The sequence below is a fragment of the Cydia pomonella genome, chromosome 10, assembly GCF_033807575.1.
Source record: "Cydia pomonella isolate Wapato2018A chromosome 10, ilCydPomo1, whole genome shotgun sequence".
In the NCBI taxonomy this organism is placed as follows: Eukaryota; Metazoa; Arthropoda; class Insecta; order Lepidoptera; family Tortricidae; genus Cydia; species Cydia pomonella.
This window is the reverse complement of record NC_084712.1, coordinates 19,534,857-19,555,876: the sequence shown is the minus strand read 5'-3', so window position 1 is coordinate 19,555,876 and position 21,020 is coordinate 19,534,857. Positions and strand designations below refer to the sequence as shown.

The 21,020-nt window shown below is 40.1% G+C and overlaps 1 protein-coding gene across 2 annotated transcripts in view; it reads right to left on the bottom strand.

Moving 5' to 3' along the window:
- Nucleotides 1-21,020, bottom strand: part of LOC133522369 (sodium-independent sulfate anion transporter-like) — a 58,353-nt gene that overhangs the window by 33,519 nt on the left and 3,814 nt on the right. The window lies entirely within an intron of this gene.

The following is a 21,020-nucleotide window of genomic DNA, read 5'->3' as shown; positions in this document are numbered from 1 at the left end:
TTTCCCACCTTTTAGCACTGGTAACTACTGGGACCTGGGACAAATAATTACCAGCAGTTAACACCAACATTTCGTAAGACTTAAGTACTAATAAAAACAGAATAAATATGCTTATAGGATAAAGCATATAGAGTGATTTAAAAAATAATTATAAGTCGATTAGTGTTTCAGTAAACTACCAAAAAATAAAAAGTGATCAAAAACTAAAAGATATACCTAAGGACACATTTAATTATCCATTTAGATTATTTTAATTGCCTATTCTTCAAGTGATTTTATTAATTAAACAGTTTGTTTTAGTATTTTGATCACTTTGAAGGCAGTTTACTGAAACACTAATCGACATAATAATTTATTAAATCACTCTATATGTATACTACTTATACTATTTATTCTGTTTTTATTAATATTGAACTCACAAAAAAATTTGGTGCTAACTGCTAGAAAAAAATCCCAGTAGTTACCACTGGGATTATTACAAGCTTTTATTTAACTTGCCCTGTTAGTATGGGAAAAATCTTGCAAGTTAAATTTGACCCATTTCCCGGTTTCCGATGTCGGGTGACAATGCAATATTGTGGTACCATCAAGCTGATCTGATGATGGAGAGAGGAGATAGCCATAGGAACTCCGTGATAAAACATCGCAACCTAATTGTGTTTGGGGTTATTAGTTACCGGTGGGAAAAAAACCCAGTAGTTATCACTGGCAACAACTTGGTGGTAACTAGTGGGAATAACCCATCCTTGTTCTTACAACGGCCTTTGCGCTTGTCGTTTTTGTAAAATACTTAATTGATATGTCATTTTAGTGATTTTGGTCAATTAAACAGCGGCCTTTTCGTAAAGCGGAAGTCGTGTCATTCGCCGATTGTCATTGTCGACCGTTTACGAATTTCGCAATACAAGTTACGTGATAAAATTAATGCAATATTTTCAAAGAATACCTTTCACTAGATCCCGCATTCACCACTCATGCATAGCGTCGCGAAGCACTAGTGAAACCTTGCACTACTCACCAATGTTCATAATAGTGGTAAGCGATTATTCGCAGAAAGAACTATCAAGTTACATTCAAATATCCAAAAAAATAACTGTAAAAGTAGTGCCGTGTTTTATTAAACACGCCTACCTATTGCTGTTTTCTCATACGTTGCCGTACAAGCGGTGCGTCAACGCCTTCAAGACGAAAGTGCAAAATCGCCTTTTCATACAAACTAAGAACAACCACAGCTATGCACCTACGGTTGATTTTTTTCAAATATTTTATTATCATAAAAGTTAGGAGCATTTAAAACTTTGTATGAATATGTTCTCAGGGATCGGAACCGGTTTTTTGCAAAAACATCGAAATAACCATATATTTCGATTTATTTTATACTCAGTTGTGTTTTCAGATAACGACTTCGTATTATTAGATTGCCTAATTAGAAATAAAGTAATTAACAAAGAACGAAAAAATACCGTTTTCGTTCCCATACAAAAAATACCGGTTTCCGATCCCTGTATGTTCTCCTTTCCGCTCATCATTTTTACAATAATCTAAAAAAGTCAAACTAATAAATTTAATATACGTCAAATTATGTAAAAATGTTTTGCGTAATGTCAATATCTAGAGAGAAAAATGGGGACTACGTTTAAATAGAGAAGCGGCCGTCCCCTTCCTCTTGAGGCTGCCTATCCACTGGAGCGGAGCGAAGCAGTGGAGTGGTGAGCGAGATATAAATATTATAAATCCACAAATAGAATAAAATCTCCGCTCCTCTTTGCGCTATTGGTGGATTTTCTTGTTCCGCTCCAGGGGTCAGTCTCTTGTAAGATATACTCTAGATATATGGTATTAGGTATTGTTATCTGTGACATTCCCGAATGCCCAGAATAGTTTCGTCGAAGAATTTATAACAAAATGCCAAATTTATCCCCGATCCCGTATCGCCGGTCCCATATTTTCCGATATTTGTAATAGATTACTGGTTTCAGTTTGCTGAATTTATCTGCAGGATTTTCCATAAATGCCTATGATTTCATATTTCGGTCCATAAAAGGTTTAGGGCCTGTTTCATAATGTCATTCGTCAGATAAGTGGCAATTAGCTTATTCAAGACTTTACTTGGAGATTGTGAAACACACAATATGATATATTCCAGTTAGTATAGCTGCGTTATTTTCAATTTTAGTAAAAGAGTAGAGACCGAAATCCGATAAAAACTGTCTGGAAGTTGTAACTAAGATCTAATCCAAGCTCGAAAGCTTAGTTACCATTATCTGTTTATTAAGTACCCTATCTGGAAACACTACTTATCATAAAACAATGAATACAATGTACGAGTACATATCAAACAACGCTGGTGCTTTGTAAGAATCCCAGTATACTTTATAGTTTGGGAAGAATCGTTAGTTAATGTATGATGATGATGAATTGATGATGTAATCCTGTTATGCCTCATTAGGGACATAGGGCTCGCAAAAGAATTTGCCATTTGGCGCGATCCTGGGCGGCTACTTCCAGCTTTTTCCAGTAGAGTCCAGTTGAGCCAGCCTCCTTCTCAACTGAGTAAACGGAGCATAAGCGGAGATAATCATACTGTCTTTTTCTTCTAGGATTACAATCCCAAAGACAGAGAGACGATGACAAAATTTAGTTTTCAAACTATATTACAACGAATTTTCTTTTAACAAATTACAGGATTCCAGTTAGTCCATCGATTACAAGTCGATTCGCCTCATTCATCTGGCTCAGCCAACGTGATCAGTCAAATGCTATCGCAGCCCGGCTTCAGCAAACAACGTTAAATCTAGAACAGTCTTCGATGGGAGATTGAGCGAAGACGCTTTGGATGTCATTATAGAATTGAGTGATGGTGGCCATTTTGAATCGATAATTAATTTTAAACCAAACCATACGCCTGCGAAATCTACTAACGTAAAATTTAATGAGAATCGTTGGAATTAACTATGTAATTGTGACTATTAAGTAAAGAGTAGCTCATTGACTGCTATTGCAACACGCTGCAGACAAATTAAGGATAGTCTTCGATTTAAATATGAGCGAAGGCGTTTTGCGAATTAAATAATAGTGGTTCTTTGTTTTAAAACCATACACCTGCGAAAGCTACTTATGTTCTTTGCCGAAAACTTGTTAAAATTAACTTTGACAATAAATATAATCCGTCAAATGCAACAGCCCAGCTTCGGTGAACAACAAAGTTAGAACAGTTTTCTATAGAAGATTGTAATGACAAATTTGCACAATCCATTCTCAAATTGAGTGATAGCGGGCTTTTTGTATTGAGAAAAAAAACCATACGCATGCAAAAGTTACTTCCATAAGAATGTCAGATTTATTAAAATGTTTGGTTAAATGTGACTACATTACGTGAGTTATTGCTAGTTATATCGGAAATCACACAATCATAAATTTCGCATTAAGTACAAATACGAGAACTTACAAGGCCTGAACATTACTGCATATGGCGTGATTAAGAATTACCAAATATTTATTTATAGACAATATGTTTCGATTACATATCAAGGCTAATTGGGTTCAAATTACTATAACAGAATTGAGTGAAATTTGTTCCGGCGTTCGGGGTTACCCTTGCGGTGTGCATTGAACTGTTTAACATAATTGTTTTGCACTTAATTGGATTGATAAAAGGTATTGCATATGCATATGAGTGTTTATATTTTTTATACTTAGGTATTTATGTATATGCTTAATGTAAAATTCAGCAATATGCCCGGGCCCACCTTAAAAAAACACGTCAAGGAGAAGTATAGAGCGAACGATAAACTAGTTTTAAATAGATAGCAGTATGGCTACCATGACTTTTGGCTTTGACGTTTGGCTAGCGACTGCGTGAATGATGAGCAGTTTCGATAATCATAGAAAAAGCTGACTCGATTCCGTTTGTTTTTTTTTTTTCAAACTGACGGAGCCATGGCAAGCACTTTGATCCATCATTTTACAGCCAATCAGCATGCGTATATGGTATTACGAGTACACCTAGTCATCGGACGTCCTACGTCTGCCGATCTGCGGATTTCATTCGAGAAACGCCTAGCCTAGTTAATCCTTGTTTAAAACCACGATTAACGATAACCGTTGATTGTTTCATGTTTTATACTATGTCGGCGGAAGACAAGTATACCTGTAGGCAAGCGGTCACCGTAGTCTATGAAAGCCTGTAACTCCATGGGGGTTTCATGACCGTTTTCGGCCCTATAACAACCAGTACATTTATTTTCTTTATTTAGCTACATTCGCCCACGTATAGCCGCATATAGCTTAGAGGTTCCCCGCAGTTTTCATCGATTTTTGACAAGTTTTGAGTCGTAACTCCTACACACTGTTAACTGTTAAGCGTTAAGGATTATTTTATCTTCTTCATGAATTTATCAATGTCAATGCCTCCCGGAGCCTTAAGCTCCAGTGTTGTATAACTTGTAAAAAAAAATCTCCGAATAATCTAACTAATTGTACCTAATTAATAAGTGGTGAACGGTGTTGGTCACACATACTGTAAACAGTGTTTAAAATACTTTATATTTAAGCCTTTCTTGTAGTGACTGTTTGTTTACCTAAATAAATTAAAAAAAAAAAATTGCAGAATTTTAAGTCCAACGGCTATCAGTTCTTAAATCTTTTATCTCCATTCTGATCTGCCGGATTTTGAAAGAAATGAATACTTATCTTTTGATGATTTTTTTAAACATTCTCTAAAAAAACACTTTTTTCATTACTCGATTGCTGAGAAAGATCTTACATGTACGAAAATTACACATTTAGGTTTGTCTTTGACGTATCTAAAAACTGGTCAGTTTTTTTGTTATTTTAAACGCATTTGCTTTTAATATGATCAGTTACAAAAAACATTAGAAAACTAAGGGATTCAGATCGAAGGTCATTGGCGCCAGCGCCCCTTAATCGGATGGCCCATCTAACTTTGGTTCTCTGTCGGTCATTGAGGATACTGCCCACACATTCTTACACACACACCATTTATGTAGCCCACTTTCAGACGTTATCTACTTGACAATTCGGCCCGCGCGACCATTTTCCCTTTAACCATCCGGATCTGCGAATAACGTGGTGTCGTGAACCAGCATTATTGCGTGGTTTGGGATGTTTTTGTGTATGCTCACCTCTTCTTCTTCCTCGCATTTTGCCGGCATTTTGCCACGGCTCATAGGAGCCTGGGGTCCGCTTGACAACTAATCCCAAGATTTGGCGTAGGCACTAGTTTTTACGAAAGCGGCTGCCATCGGACCTTCCAACCCGGAGGGTAAACTAGACCTTGTTGGGATTAGTCCGGTTTCCTCACGATGTTTTCTTTCACCGAAAAGCGACTGGTAAATATGAAATGATATTTCGTACATAAGTTCCAAAAAACTCATTGGTACGAGCCGGGGTTTGAACCCGCGACCTCCGGATTGCAAGTCGCACGCTCTTATCGCTAGGCCACCAGCACTTCATGCTCACCAATCAGTATTGATTAATACAAGGAACGGCTTAGCCCCCATATTCATAAACGTGTGCTAAAGTTGACAAGCCGCTAACAATCGTTTGTCCCTTTCCGACGTATCGGTATGATGGAAAGGAACAAACGATTGTTACCGGCTTGTAAACTTTAGCACACGTTTATGAATAAGGGGGTAAGTTTAATAGTGTCACCTGTTATTTCCACATATTTTACTACAGTTTATTTCGAATAAATTCTTGCTTAATGGAGTTATACAATTCTAATGCCCTACCATACCAGTTAGGCTTGTCATTATCTTTATAACGGGCCTGTTTTATGTATTCAGATAAGCATTAATTCGCATAATTAGGTACTTATCTGTTATCTTCATTGACCAAGCGGAAGCGAAGCTCTTCACTTCAGCTTGGGCAAAAAAAATCCAATATGATACTGATATGATACTGATCTGTCGGTGTCAAAAGTGACGTTTTCCGTTAAAGGTTAACGTAATGCGCAATGGGATTGGGCGGTCCGAATATTTAACAGATGGCGCTAACATAGCTTACCCTGTCAATCCCTAGAATTGTGTCAAATTCTTGTTTTTTTTTTGAATTTTATGCCCTGGATTCCAGCCCTTAAAGCCAAATCTCATAGAAAAAACTAGAGAGAGGGGCAAGCTACGATGGCGCCATCTACCTTTGACAGATGGGATTGGTCCCATTCAGCAGGTCCTCTAAAGGAGATTGGAACCATCTCATATTGGAATGATGTCAGATCCATGTTACATCAGTATAATAATTTAGCCTATATACATCCCACTGCTGGGCACAGGCCTCTCATGCGCGAGAGGGCTCGGGCTATAGTCTGAACGCTAGCCAAATGCGGATTGGGGACTTTCAGTATCCCATTATATTGTTGGAATTGGCAGGTGAAACAGATAAATATGAGTAGGTACAGTGACGTCTGAAAATATCGATACAGACAAAGGGCCAAAAATATGTATCCACTACCTTAATATATGGGCAATAAGGTCGTTTACCTATACATATTTTGGGCACTTCCAGGGCGGAAGATACTTTATTTTTTATCTGCTACTATTGATGTGACTTCGTTATCGTGGCTTTCATTGACATATATCTAAGGACAGGCCTAACGGGCAATGATAATGGCGTCAGTACAGCGGTGTCATGCACACGAATTCGAGCCGATCGTGCAGTCTGACGCCGCAACGCGATTGGTTGATGAATTCGCATCACGCGCGCGATGGGTCGCAACTAGTTAGACCACTGAACTAGCACCATTCTTAGTGCCCGTAAGGCCCATCCTAGATATATGTCAATGGTTGCTTTGCATATATGGTATTCCAAGAATGTTAAATAGTAAAAAAACGGTCACGCCGTGTTTGCGATATAAATCGCATACCTAATAAGCGTGTTATGTAAATAAGGTTTTTAACCTTATGTTATAGGCCTACTTATATGCTGAATATACGTAGGTATTTGACCGCGGCCGGCCAAACGTCCCATTTTGTCGCTTGCCGTAAGGACGCCTTGACAGGTTATTCGTATACAGATACAAGCAAATCTCGTCCTTATGGCAAGCGACAAATTGGGACGTTTTGCCGAGAATCAGCTGGAGCAAACTGACATTTGCAGGCGTAAATTTCCTGAGATTAATACTACATTATCCCATACAGGGATAAGTTTGCCTTTGTTGTATTTAATTTACTCTGTAACTGTGTATTTCGTGTTTTTATTTCTATGTACAATAAAGTATATACATACATACATTATCCAGTATATGTTTTACTTTTTATGACATAAAGTTACTTCCTCGCACAGCTAAACCACCACATGCCCAACTGGGCATAGCGCGGTGCGTGTAGTGAATGAATGAATGTTTGAATGAATGAATGAATGAAAGTTTATTCTCAAGAACATATGGCACATAAGATATCATTAAGTGTACATTATTGACCCTTGATATGTAAAAAATATTTATATATTTACACAGTTGACTATATACTATACTAATTATACTATATACAGCAACTATTCGGTATTCGGCTTTTTCGGCCACTTTGCCGAACAGTCGGTATTCAGCCGAATATCTAATACCTATTACACATACTTACAAGTGTACCGCAAACCATAAATATTTACTATTTGAAATGTATTCTTGGGAAGTTGATAATAAGTGAAGAATTTATGTAGCATTTGTTGTTTGCAATTTTTTTTAAATCATAGGCATACTACTATACTTGACGCGGCCAATGATGATCCATATTACAGTTCATTTTTGTATGGAGAAACTGTCAATGTCAAATGTTTTTGGATTTTTTTTTGTACTTTAACACATTTTTTATTGAGAAATGTAATAATTTAGTAATAAAAATACGGTAAAAACCCATTACTTCAATTATTTCTTAAATTAAGGGCCAGTTACACCATCCAGATTTGTCGGGTTGATTAACGTCAATCTGCAGTGTGGTATGAAACTTCTCATACAATTAAATTTTGCGCACTCTTTAACGGTGACAGACGGTTTGGTGCAACCGACCCTTAGTCTATCCAATAGTGAAATCGAGAAACTGTCATACGGATCATGATTGGCCGCGTCAAGTATAGATTTGCTCGACTTTAAGTACTAAAGAAGCAACAGAACTGAAATTTTAGCAATCATTGTCCTTTGCAGGCGACCAGTTTTAATAATAAATGTGACTCAAAATATATAACATACAATTCGGCCGCCGAATATTTGGTATTTGGTACAAATAAAAACTAGTATTCGAGGCATCTCTAGTTGTGACTCGTCTGTACACAAAAAGAGATCGAGGTGTGCAAGATTTGTCTGTATCTTTTGTACGATTGTATTTTCTTTGGTGCAATAAAGATTAAATAAATAAATAAAAGTTTTCCAATTGTTTTTGCTGATTATTTTATTTTTCAACAAAAACCAAACCATATCTCGCAAAATATTGATCCTATAAGTATGAGTATGGTTTCACTCGATTCAGCGCAAAAAAATTACACAAAAATGACACCTCACTCGCCTATTTCGTAAAATGTTAATATAATAAAATGAACCCCCTGCACACACCCCCTTGAAAAGGGGGTCGGACCCCTAAATTTTGGTAGGACACGGCAGATCCTCATTTCTAGTGCCAAGATAAAGGTCATAAACAATTTTTTATCGATGTAAGTATTTTGCCGCCAAATGGCCAATATTTAGTCTTATTTTACCTGTACTAGTACAATACAATACAATACAAATATACTTTATTACACACCTCAATACAGAAACAGTACAAATAATACAACACATAAAGAAGAGGTAAACAACAGGCGGTCTTATCGCTAAAAAGCGATCTCTTCCAGACAACCTTTAGGTAGCGGAGTTAAAAAAAAATGTTATGTCAGTAGGTATTCCAGATGCAATAAAAGAAGTCTAGCACAGAATAAACACAAAACTAAACAATATATCATATACAAATATAAATAAAAAAGATATATAAATACATATACATACATATATTAAAATATATATATAATAAATGCCAGCCATAAGTATGGAAAAGGAAGCAGATAAAAGTATTACGGAGCAGGTAAAAAGTGAAGTTTAATGAGTCTCTTGAAAGAATTAGGACATTGAGCGCGCCTTAAGTCTATAGGCAGAGAATTCCATAGTCGGATAGCTTGAAACTATACTATAGTATTTGTGTTATCATTACTGAATAGTATATTGTGAACTGTATCACTACTCATTCGTGAGAAGTGCTACTGTATGCACGTTTTCCTCGCAAAAAATGGCAGAGCGATTTGTATAATAAGATATCACTTGGGCTCCTCCCTTACCTACATGCAAGGATGAATTATTCTGACTCTTTGATTTCTTTTTCTAAACAACGTGAATTGGGTACAAAGCTCCCGTCATTTAGTGATACAATCCTGAGCTAGAAATAAAACGTAACACAGAGGGCGTTCTGACCAAACGTTTTCGAGAAATTAATAATAGACGCAATAACCCCGTAGTTGCGTTTATCGCGGTTGACTTTACCTATTAATGTTAATTAAATAATAAAGAATGCTAACCTTATTGTTGACCTTATAGGTTGAGGTTCATAGGGTGTGCTTTGACTGAGAATCACATGACTGATGATAATAACTTAGTTACATGATGTTTATGTAAATTAATCATATTATTATCTATTTTAATGAACATAAACTGATACTTAACTTAATAGTTAGTTTTATAATATACAATATAATTTATTCACGGTTGATTGTTAATAGGATTGTTGACATATGTTGAATTGTATCCTCGTGCCGCCAAGAAAAAAAACGCAAGTTCGGCTAGACGCCCAGTGTGCAACATATGAGCCATAATATTTTGAAGTCGTAACTGCCCACGCAGTTCAATTATTTTTTTGAAATGAAGAACTCAAGCAGGAGTTTTATATTTTTCCTGGGTATATGTGAATAAAAATAAATACAATAAATTGAATTCCAACATCGTATTTTTAGTTCATTTAAATGCACATTGGGTTTTTAATCAGAATTCGAAGCTATAAATATTATAGTATATATTTTTATTTAAATCAACTTTTATTAAACTTAAGGCATGTAATAAACTATTTCTATAATGCAGCTTCTGACTATTATTTTTCTTCTTTTATAATTACTTAATAAGCAGTGATCGGAACTATGGGAGTAAAACTTTAACAAAACTTAAAAAGAGTGCTTATAGCCTTAAACATATTCGAATATCTATGAATGTAAATATTTTTATGGCTGTAAGTACTACACTATTCCTATCCCTATGGACATGAATATTTTTAGGGCTGTATGTACTATTTTATGTCCGCTTAACAAGTTTTGTTAAAGTTTTACTCCCATAGTTCCGATCACTGTTAATAAGCAATGTAATTTGAAAAAAATATTTTAAAATCATTATAGATAATTTTTATGCCGGTTTCAAAACGAAAAAAGCTATGATTCATTTTATAAATCAAGATTATATACCCATGTGTCGTGCGCGATGGCGGCATGTTTTAATAATGGCGGATGTAGAACACTTGTCTATGAATCTGTCAAACGTCAGCTGTCACAATAGTAGGCACTGAACCAACCATTCAAATTCCAATTTAGCGGGAAAATTTAAAAATGACATCTGATAAACTTTTATGTACAGCATATTGTATACTGCGGTGGCAGCATGGTTCCATTTTTATCACCTGTCACTATGCCCGTCACTTTCGCGCTAATATACTTGTTAGAACGTGACAGGCATGGTGACAAATGACAAAAAGCCGACCATATTAGCCCTACTGGGCGTTTAGCTTAATTTAATTTCTCTCGGGTGTCTTGGCTGAAGGTCTATGCTGGGTGACGTTTGGGCTACCTCCCAGGAGGTGACCCTTATGACGCCCAGCATTGGAACTTCTACCGAGAAAACACGCTGTCTCCAAAGCGACCGAGCGGGTGGGCAGGTTGCGGATAGCCCCTTAGTCCTAATAAGGACCCGGACAATGGAGGTTGAACCCGAGCAAATCCCAACTCGTGGTACAACTCCTCATGAACCATTCCCAAATCCTTAAAAATGGGTCTTAGCAAGGCACTCTTTAAGCCGCCGCCTCGCGTGGACACACTTCCGACGCATCGACCGGGGAACCAGACGTTACTCTCCTAAAATCCGGTAAGAGACTTGTTCTCAGACCGGATAAAGGGAGACAACGTCAAGGGGCCAAGGTCGATGCAGCGGAAAGGTGTCCTGCACGGGGAGGCTCGGAGATTGAGGGCCATGAAAACGACCCATTTATCCCTTCCTATAAACCTCCAATTTACCCATAAAACCTTACCCAGACCAACCCTCCTGACCCCCCTTCCCATCTTAATCCACTTATCCACATCCCCCCTTCCTGGAGGAGACAACCTCGACCCCAAAAACCCTAATCCAAGGTGTAACTGATCGTGCCGATGGATGCATGGCTGAGAGGGAGCTCAGTCGCGAACGATAGGCCTCGGGTACCGGGCGAAACCCGTTGTATATAGCCTTGTCTACGCAAGCGGGGCTCTGCGTAGTACTGACCCTTTATATCCCTAGCTACTCGTGGGAACCATATGAATAGCAATAAATCAAAAAAATATATAACTAAAAACCAACAGAAACAAACGACCTCCTTAGATGAGACGGCACATGCTGAAGCACTAAGGGGGGCGAAACAAACAGAGAGCGGGAAGGCTAAGGAAGAGCCATCGAAGCTGGAGAGGCCGCTGAAAGCCGGGGTACCTATCGGAACCCCAGCCCAGGTGACTAAGCCAGAGACGATGGAGCTTTCAACAGCTGGACCCTCGACTGAAAAAACGATGGCGGCTGAGAGTGGGACGACACCTGTTGAACCCTCAAAGCAGGTCATAGATCCCGGCTGGGAGATCAGGTGCAAACCAAGAGGGAAGCCTGCCCAGACCGAAGAAGACGCACCTATGCGGAAAAAAACTTTCGCAGAGGAAGAGGCAGCGGCTCCAAAAGCGAAGAGAAGCAGAAAGCCGCTCCTCTGGAAACAAACAGGAGGTTGACGCCCCGGAGGGACAGGGCGAGGGAGCGACGACCCCTGCGGAACAAACCCAGGCAAAGAAGAAACCAGAAGGGAAAGCCAAGAGGGCACGCCTGGATGAAACCATATCCCCCAGAGGCGACCACAAAAAACAGCGGACAGACGCCACCTCGGGGAACAAAGAACTACCCTCCTCCTATGCGGCGGCAGCAGCGGCAGATCTGACGGTGGCGATTACTAATAACCGCACGGGCAGACTGACGCAGCAAGATGCAGCAGAGGTGGAGAAGAAGATCGGGGACGCTATCTTCCAAGCAGCCATCGAAACCGATCTGGACACCGCAGCGGAGGCCCCAGCGTTCTCAGGTAGACCCAGTTTTGTGGATGGGTACCTGAAGCTGTGGTGCCAGGACGCGAACACCAAGGCGTGGCTGATGAAGTGGCTGGAGTCGGCCACCCTTCAGAACGGAGACCAGCTCGTTGGAAAGAGGGAGGACGAGATGGTCCGGAACACTAGGTGCGGTATCCTGATCCCGTCCCTGGAAGACAACCTCACCAAAATAGGCAGGGTCCTCAACTTCCAGAACCCGTGGGCCATGGTGAGGAAGTGGACTCTCCACCAGGCGATCCCCCTGAAGAAAAGGACCTGTACCCTACTCCTGGTGGGAATACCTGAAGACGTTGTTCCTACTGTGATGGAAAAGGGAAGAAGACTGAACTACCTATGTGGGACAGTCTACATCCGTTTCCAGCACGGCGGAGGACGCTTCAGAGATTCTCCACCGGAGAAAACCGCAACAGAGGCGAACACTGACGGAGGGGAGAACAAATCTGCAGAGGACGCGCCTGAAAAGAATACCCCCTCTGCCATGGACACCGACTGCGCGGAACCACACACCTCAGACATCGAGGAAGGCATTTTGCTGGACTCTGAGGACGAGGATGGCTTACCAAAGGGGATCAGTCTCCTGGACCTAAAGGGAAGGGCGGCGGAAGGGATATCCCCGGATGGCGCCTTCCCACTGTAAGGTCCTCCAGGTTAACCTCCAGCACAGCGAATCTGCAACGGCTCAACTTCGAAGATGGCTGGAGGTTAACCCAACATCCATAGCCCTGATTCAAGAGCCGTGGATCAGGAACACACGCATAAACGGCCTTGGTAATACCGGAGGTAATTTATTTTACAATACACATTTCAAACCAAGATCTTGCATATACATATCTCGTAACATAATGGCACAACCACTAACTCAATTCTGTTCCAGAGACGTGTGTGCCATAAAACTCCTCAGAACACAAAACTCAAGTCTACCGGAGATAGTCCTGGCGTCCACCTACATGGCGGCGGAGGACGAACCACCTCCAGTGGAGATGAACAACCTCATACGCTACTGCGAACGAGAAAGGCTCGAGCTGGTCATATCTGCAGACTGCAACGGCCATCACAACCTATGGGGAATGGAAACCAACAACAAAAGAGGTAACGATATTGTTGAATACCTTATGTCAACTAACCTAGATATATTAAACACAGGATCTAAACCAACTTTTGTCACTCGTAGGTGTAATACTATAATTGACATTACTCTAAGCACAGGACTGGCAGCTCAACACATATCCAACTGGCACGTGTCGGACGAGCTATCCTGCTCCGACCACAGATGGATTCGGTATGACCTGACAGCTGACATCCAAACATCCACACCTAGAAGAAACCCGAGACGCACGGACATAGCGGCGTACAAGGAACTTCTGGAAGGTAAACTGCACAATAACACACACACTGACAGACCTAGCAATACGAAGGAATTGGAGGAACAGGTAAACTTACTTATTAAAAACATAACTGAAAGCTATGAAAACACATGTCCGCTATCGACTCCATCGGCTAGAGGAAAAGGTAGTAACAATAACAACAACAGCTGGTGGGGACCGGAGTTGGAACGAATGAGAACAAGAATGAGAAGGTTACTTAACAGAGCAATGAACACAAGAGCTGAAGAGGACTGGGACAGGTACAAAACAGCTAAAACAGACTACAAGAAAAGACTAAGATACAGAAAATCAGCCACATGGCGAAACTTCTGCGACAACATATCCACAGTAACCCAAGCAAACAGAACAAGGAAAATCCTTGCAGACCAACCAAGACAACTACTGGGCACCCTGAGGAGACAAGATAATAGTACCACCAGTAGCCCAGCTGAGACAGAAAGGCTGCTGGTGGAGACCCATTTCCCAGGATGCAAAGTAGTAAATGAGCAAGACCCAGAACAGGATACAATGAACTATAATCCAACGGAAAGCGAATGGAGAATAGCAGAATGTATAACAGAACATAACAAAACGACCTGGGCAGTAAATAGTTTTGATAACTTCAAATCGCCGGGAACAGACGGAATTTACCCAGCCCTACTAAAATGGGGTGGACATACATTAATCAAACATCTATCCAATCTACTGTGCAGCTGTATAGCCTTTAGATATATACCACATAAATGGAGGGAAGTGAAAGTGATTTTCCTCCCAAAGCCAGGCAAAACCGATTACTCGGATCCCAAGTCTTTCAGACCAATCAGCCTTACATCCTTCATGCTAAAAACACTAGAAAGACTATGTGACAGAGAACTGAAGGACACGGCCCTAAAAAACATAGAAATCCATCCAAACCAACACGCCTACAGTCAAGGGAAATCAACTGACTCAGCTCTCCATGCTGTAGTAAGCAACATAGAGCATGCGCTAGCAAGGAAGAACTCATGCCTAGGCACCTTCATCGACATAGAAGGAGCCTTTGACAAGACAAACTTTAGCAGCATTCAGCAAGCATTACAAAGACATGGAACCAATCCACTCGTAACCGAATGGATAATGAATATGTTAAGACAGAGAATAATAAGACTATCCGAAAACCAAACTCATCAAGCACTAGTCATGAGAGGATGCCCCCAGGGAGGAGTACTCTCACCACTGCTTTGGAACCTGGTGGTGAACGAATTGATAACAAAATTAAACAACAAACACTTTATGACTATAGGGTACGCAGATGACTTAGTAATACTAATCAGCGGCCTAGTAATAAACACACTGTGCGATCTCACACAGACAGCACTGAAAATAGTAGAGAAATGGTGCAAGGAGAATGACCTATCGGTAAACCCAAAAAAGACCGACACAATTCTCTTCACACACAAACGAAAACTGGGTACATACGAACTGCCAACCCTTTTTGGCACAAGATTGACACTTTCAAAGGATGTAAAATACCTAGGCATAATCCTGGATGATAGACTGAACTGGAACAAACACCTGGACAATAAACTAAACAAAGCAACAGTAGCCTTTTGGCAATGCCGGAGGATGGTGGGCAAGAGATGGGGACTTGCTCCTCACATCATACTGTGGCTATACAAAATGGTAATAATGCCAATGATCAGCTACGGCGCGGTCGTATGGTGGCCCCGCACCCAGTTAACCACGGTAATAGACAAACTAAACAAAACACAAAGACTAGCATGTGTGGCTGCGACGGGCTGTATGCGAACTACTCCGACTGCGGCGCTAGAAATAATGCTAGGACTCCTACCATTACACATATACATACAAAAAGAAGCGGCTGCCACGGCTCTTCGGTTGAAAAAGCTAAACCTATGGACATCCTTCAGCTCATCGCACAAGAAGATCTATGAAAATATGATCTCAAAACTACCCATGCTGGAGGCGCCCATCGACAAAACACCAAAAACTATGATCTTCTGGAAAGAATACGCCATATCATTAACAGAAGATCCTAAAGAAGGACTAGACCAAACCAACCTAAGAATATTCACAGATGGCTCAAAAACATTTGAAGGGACAGGATGTGGTGTCTTCTCGGAGGACCTGAATATACACATCTCAAAACCCCTGGGAGAACATAACACGGTATTCCAAGCTGAATGTGTGGGAATAATAGAAGCTTGCAATGCTATAACAAGACGACAAGTGAAACACGAAAATATACTAATACTATCAGACAGTAAATCAGTACTACAAGCGCTATGCAGCGACAAACTTAATTCAGAACTCATACTCGAATGTCATCGAAGCCTCACGGAAGTGAGCAAAGAAGGCAACAAAGTAACAATTCAATGGATAAAGGGGCATAGTGGATCAAGAGGAAACGATGCAGCGGACGAACTGGCCAGGAGAGGCTCAGAAACGCCGGCATATGGACCCGAGCCCATCATACCCCTACCAACATCCTATATACACAACCAGCTAGACCTACATCACAGACAACTGCACAATAAATACTGGAAGGAAATGGACACATGCAGGCAGACCAAGGATTTTCTACCGGAACTGAACCTCAAACTCACCAAAATACTACTGAAAACACCTAGACATCAACTACGTAAAATAGTAGGATTAATTACGGGACATAACACACTTAACAAACACCTACACAATATGGGAAAAACAGACAGCCCCATGTGCAGAGCGTGCATGGAAGAAGAAGAAACAACAAAACATATTCTCCTAGACTGCAAACAGGTAGAAGTATACAGGAACAAATACCTAGGGACTCCGTGCACACTAGGAGAGGCATTTAGCAACCTGAAAACTTTGCTAGGCTTCGTGGAGGAGCTGGGGTGGTTAGAGTAGCGCTACCTCGTTTCACGCAAAATAGGCACAATGGTTGTCGATTTGCGGAAAATGCCCAGAAGCACTAACTAACTAACTAACTAATTTAATTTCTAAAGTCCGGGCAGTTATGCTGAGTGTCACTTTGTACAATGTATTGTCCATTGGGCGGCACGAGGTTATCCGTTATACCAAAATTAAGTTAAATATACAGAAAATTAGCAATTTATCACAATAAAATTAAAAGCTAAAAAATATATCGGAATAATAAAAAAATACAATACCTCCGTTTCAAGTTCAATATTTTCAAGCTTTTTTAAACATCCAAAAAGGAAAAAAAGAATGGTATCATTCGATTTAAAATGAGAGCGTAACTCTGATTGTATAGATATTTGAGGTAGCTGCGTCCACGTGAATCTTAAACCACTTCATAAAGCAGGATTCGTGGGTGGTCCTCTATGGATATCAATCAATATTGATGGCAAGCTCAATTGTCGACAAAATTAACTATTCGCAAACCTTATTACAACGAGATAAGGTTCATCAAAGGTAAATAGTGTGTGTGTGTGTTAGTAGGTAAACATAAACACATTTATCGGTTCATCCACCCTCTTATCGCATTTGCATAGATATATTTCCGGTATTTATGTTCCAAATATTTTGAAAGTACCGAATTTGTTATTGGAGATAACGGGAAAAATCATTAATGATATCATTGATATCGGTACGCAATAATGATCAAGCTCATGAAGGTCATTTGATATTGAAATTAAACGTGAATCGGCAATGACTTCAGTTTTTTTTATCTTTTACAATCTACATTGATGCGTATTTTTGCAAATATAGGTAAAGGTCGGGGTTAAAAACAAGTCCCGCCGCGCCGCTAGGTTTTCTTGACAGACTCACGCTTTTTCTTGTAGACATCGTTTAACTGTGTTACGAATTCTCAGTTTGGAGAAAATGACACTTTTTTATGTACGTGGTTATTGTACCTCAACCCACCAACGGAGCGGTAGCTGACGTTTACAAGACTTCATGATACAACTTCTTTAAGCACTTTATGAGTAAAAATCCCACTCGCGGTTCATGTTGTAAATCACACCTAACGAGATTTCTTCTCACTCCATCAGAACCTGTTTATGTCAAAACAAGGAAGTATTTATATAACACGAACTGGACTACTGTCTATATATTTACAAAACGTTTTAAGCTCAGCTGTGATCTGTGTCCATCATATTTTGACCCCGTCATTAGTACCAATTATGCGTCGACAAGGTTAAATCTTATACTGGACCAGAGATGGCCTTAAAGTTTTTTAAGTGCTTGTGAAAGGAAAGGAGTTCAATTGAAAACCAGATTTGCTATTAACTATTAAATAGTGGCCAATAATAAATGTTATCGTATACATAATTACTGGAAATATTTATGCGAATGTCTTTATTTACTTAATTAGCTTTAGGTTTTTTTATCGAGTAAATGCACTAGCTGGTCTTGAGATTTATTGTATGTAATAAAGTTATCCAACTACTAGACGGTAAGTACTTAGACTTCGATTTAACTACTGTAATCACTTGTATGTAGTAAATTGCTCTTTAACAGGATGTCCCAATAATAGGTTGTCAACTTTTAGGAATCGTTCCTAATGTTCCTATCTTCTTCTTCTTCCTCCTGCCCTTATCCCACGTTACGTGGGGTCGGCACAACATGTTCTTCTCTTCCATTCTCCTCTATCTTTCGTCACCTCAGCACTCACTCCTTTCTTTCTCATATCCTCTTTCACACAATCCATCCATCGTTTTTTGGGTCTACCATCCGCTCTCCGTCCATCAACATTCATTCCTAACATTCTTTTTCCTATATGGCATTCATCCCTCCTCATTAAATGCCCATACCACGCTAACCTACCACTCCTTATCTTCTCCACTACCGGTGCTACTTTCAAACTTCCCCTTATATACTCATTCTTAATCCGATCCTTTCTCGTCACTCCACACATCCATCTCAACATTCTCATTTTCGCTGCGTGCACTCTTCTTTCATCCGTCACTTTCGTCGTCCAGCATTCTGATCCATACATTACAACAGGTCTCACGATCGTCCTGTAGATTTTCCCCTTAAGTTTTAGGGGTCATTCGTGGATCGCAAGTTGTTCCAGAGACCTGTCGCCATTTCATCCATCCCGCATTTATTCTATTCACACACGAATTCGAGCCAATCGTGCAGTCTAGTACAAGACGTGTTAAAAGTCTTTTACAAAATATTATTAAAAATTAAAACTACAATCATTCAACTAAAACAAAACGCATCAACTTCAAAATAATCTCCGTTAGCTTTTGTCTGTCCTTAAACTACGTCCTAAAGAGAGGTATGGGCACTATGAATGTCATCTCGCTTTGTGTGGTAGGGAACAGCACAGCGAATGTCATTCCAGATCTAGAGCAGAGCCCTACTGGGGAAGTACCTCCACCTTACAGAAAACCGCAGTCAAATAACACTAGACCCAACTCATAGTGTTGTGTTCCTGCCAGTGAGTTATGTAGGTTGCCAGAGCTCAACTAGGGTCAGCAAGGCGCATGTAACACCTCTGGAGTTGCATGGGTTTATAGTCTACGGAGACTGCTTACCATCAGGCGAGCCGTGTGCTTGTTTGCCAGCGACGTAGTATAAAAAAACATACCAATGCAAACATTGGTTAAACTTATTAAAGATATAAATAAATAATATATAAATATAAATATTATACGACATTATTACACAAATTGACTAAGTCCCACAGTAAGCTCAATAAGGCTTGTGTTGAGGGTACTTAGACAACGATATATATAATATATAAATATTTATAAATACTTAAATACATAGAAAACACCCATGACTCAGGAACAAATATCCATGCTCATCACACGAATAAATGCCCTTACCAGGATTTGAACCCGGAACCATCAGCTTCGTAGGCAGGGTCACTACCCACTAGGCCAAACCGGTCGTCAAAGTCAAGATATGAAGCAGTAAAAATTGCATCGTTGGATTAAAATACTGTTAAATATCTCAATGAAAATCTTTTAAACTAAATTGTTAAATTAAGACAATTTCTATATTAATTATAAATTACGACCTTCAAACCTTCAAGAAAAGAGCGTACTCCCATCTTAAAGGCCGGCAACGCACTTACAACCCCTCTGGTGTTGCAGGTGTCCATGGGCGGCGGTAATCGCTTACCATCAGGTGATCCGTCTGCTCGTTTGCCTCCTCTACCATAAAAAAAAAAAACTAACTAAAGTAAGCAGTTTTTAAAACTTCATTACAATAAGCGTGAGTCATTATCATTAAACTACGTAGGTACCTAATGAAAGTAATGAAACAACAAGAAACGGTAATAATATTATTATCATTAATTTCATACAGAAAGGGGTGTGACGGATGGTACGAATACGTACCACCGGTGTACAGTCGCCATCAGATATATCGGAGCAGCCGAGGTGCTCAAAAATATCTGAACATGCAATAGCGCCTTGACAATAGAGGCGTGTTCAGATAGTTGTGAGCACCTTGGCCGCTGCGATATATCTTGGGACTGTACCTACTCGTATATTATCGTTACTAATATTAGAAATGCAAAAGTAACTCTTGCTTGTCTGTCTAACAGCTGATAAGGTTTAAGGTAGGACATATTATAATAGTTTATATTCCGGAACTCATCCCTCAAGGGGGTGAAAACTATGGAAGTGATTAAAAAAAATACTAATTTTACATAGACGAAATCGTGACCAAAAATACAGTGAGGACTGTAAAATGGGGACCCGGGTACGTCCTTAAACTACGTTCAAAAGAGAGGTATGGGCATTGTGAATGTCATCTCGCTTTGTGTGGTAGGGCACAGCGCAGCGGATGTCATTCCAGATCTAGAGCAGAGCCCAACTGGGGAAGTACCTCCATCTTACAGAAAACAGCAGCCAAATAACACTAACACTTGGACCCGGGCACGTCCTTAATTAAACTACGTCCAAAAGAGAGGTATGGGCATTGTGAATATCATCTCGCTTTGTGTGGTAGGGCACAGCACAGCGGATGTCATTCCAGATCTAGAGCAGAGCCCAACTGGGGAAGTACCTCCATCTTACAGAAAACAGCAGCCAAATAACACTAGACCCTACTCATAGTGTTGTGTTCCTGCCGGTGAGTAAGGTTGCCGGAGCTCAACGATGGGGGGGGGGGGGGGGGGGGTGGGTTTAGGGTCGGCAACGCGCATGTAACTCCTCTGGAGTTGCAGGCGTACATAGGCTACGGAGACTGCTTACCATCAGGCGGGCCGTATGCTTGTTTGCCACCGACGTAGTATAAAAAAAAACACTCAATACAAAACTGAAATAATACGAAATAAAA